General features: G+C 34.2%; 1 pseudogene; it reads right to left on the bottom strand.

Moving 5' to 3' along the window:
* The window catches only part of LOC105531214, a 41,084-nt pseudogene that overhangs the window by 23,205 nt on the left and 15,946 nt on the right, over positions 1-1,933 (bottom strand).

Raw genomic sequence — 1,933 nt, 5'->3', positions numbered from 1 at the left:
AGTGAATACATCAAGCACAGAAAGACAAATAGTAAATGATCTCACTAATAGATCAAATTTTTAAAAGTTAAACTTGTACAAACAGAGAGTAGAATTGTGGTTATGTGAGTTAGGTAGAGGGTATGGTAGGAGAGATGTTAGTCAAAGGATACAACATTTTAGTTAGATAAGAAAAAGTTAGAGATCTATTGTACAACATAGTGACCATGTTAATAACAATATTTTATATTCTTGAAAATTGCTAAGATAGATGTTAAGTTTTCATCACAAAAATAATTGAGATAACACATGTTAATTAAATCAATGTAACCATTCCACAATGTATATGTATTTCAAAACAATATGTTGTACATGAAAAGTACATACAGTTTTGTCAATGAAGATTAATTAATGAAAAATAATTTGTATGGCTCTCTCCTGTATTTATCATGTCCAGAAAACTGACCACAATATATGGTTTATTGTGATTAATACTGTGACCAAATTTTATACATCCACATATAGTGTAGTTATATATTTTATAACATATACTAATACATAATACAACATAATACAACAAATATTAAAACATTAAGTTTTAAGTATCTTTAACAAATTTTAAAATTTCTAATATGTCAATTTATTAAAAACATCATTTGGGGCTGGGCATGGGGGCTCATACCTTAATCCCAGCACTTTGGAAGGCTGAGGCAGGTGGATCACCTGAGATCAGGAGTTCAAGATCAGCCTAATATGGTGAAACCCCGTCTCTACTAAAAATACAAAAATTAGCCAGGTGTGGTGGCAGGCGCATGTAATCCCAGCTACTAGGAAGGCCGAGGCAGGAGAATCACTTGAACCCAGGAGGTGGAGGTTGCAGTGGGCCAAAATCGTGCCACTGCACTCCAGCCTGGGTGACAAGAGCAAAACTCTGTCTCAAAAAACAAACAAAAAACCAAAAAAATATCATTTGGAAACCAGTACAAGTAGAAATTTTCCATTCTCCAAATAATTAGTACCATAAGTATATGAATCAGACAATAAATTACTGCTTACTACACTATTCTAACTTAGTATGACGCTAAATAATTATATAAATGTCAAAGGTATAATCTTCAGCCAAAGCTAAATTGTACTTTCCTGTTTCTTGTTTTAAAAAGTTTATCACTCTTTTTTCTAGTGACCAGTTTAAAATGGTTTCTACATTAGCTAGTAATGAGTTTATGTAACATGTCTACACACTAGTATTTTTGCTTCCATTTTGTTTAAAGTGCTTTTCAGCATTCTCAATGTCATGAATGACACAGAGACAGATAATATGCACATGACGCATTGGGAGCACTGGGATAAACAAAGAGGTTCTTCCCAGACTCTGTAGATTTTGGCTTAAAGAGCGTTCAGCAAACTTCTATGAGAATGAATCATGGTCAAAGTAAGCATTAGTTTAAATAAAACAGAGTTTATGTTCCTCATTAGTAACTGTTAACTTACAGATTACCAGAGTTACCAATATTAGCCCAAGTTAAAATGTTACTTTGAGACTATGAATGACACACATATATTTAACTTAATCATTCCAAAGCCTGCCCTCTTTCATTTTTACCTTGCAAAACTCCCCAAGGGTAATGACGGCCTCTGACCATCCTTTCTGCAACTTTCACTTCATCTATACTCCCCACCACAGCAAAGGGTAACAGCACCTAGAAAACAAGAATATCAATTGAATTCTCTAGCACCAATAGAGCTCACTCTATTACTCTCACTCCTGTTATAAAAATGACAGTGATGATGATATTGTAATAAACTTAATTAGGGATCTACCCTGTATCTCATTTTAAGACTTAACAATATGCGCCAATTGGTTTCTGTCAGCATCAGTCTCAGGCTGTGCACACAGTTGGAAACTGTCTACTGAGCAGAGCCTAAAGCAAGGTATCCTGCTGTGGGAAACACA

Source organism: Mandrillus leucophaeus, unplaced genomic scaffold, assembly GCF_000951045.1.
Source record: "Mandrillus leucophaeus isolate KB7577 unplaced genomic scaffold, Mleu.le_1.0 Scaffold871, whole genome shotgun sequence".
Lineage (NCBI taxonomy): Eukaryota > Metazoa > Chordata > Mammalia > Primates > Cercopithecidae > Mandrillus > Mandrillus leucophaeus.
This window is presented reverse-complemented; position numbering and strand designations above follow the sequence as displayed.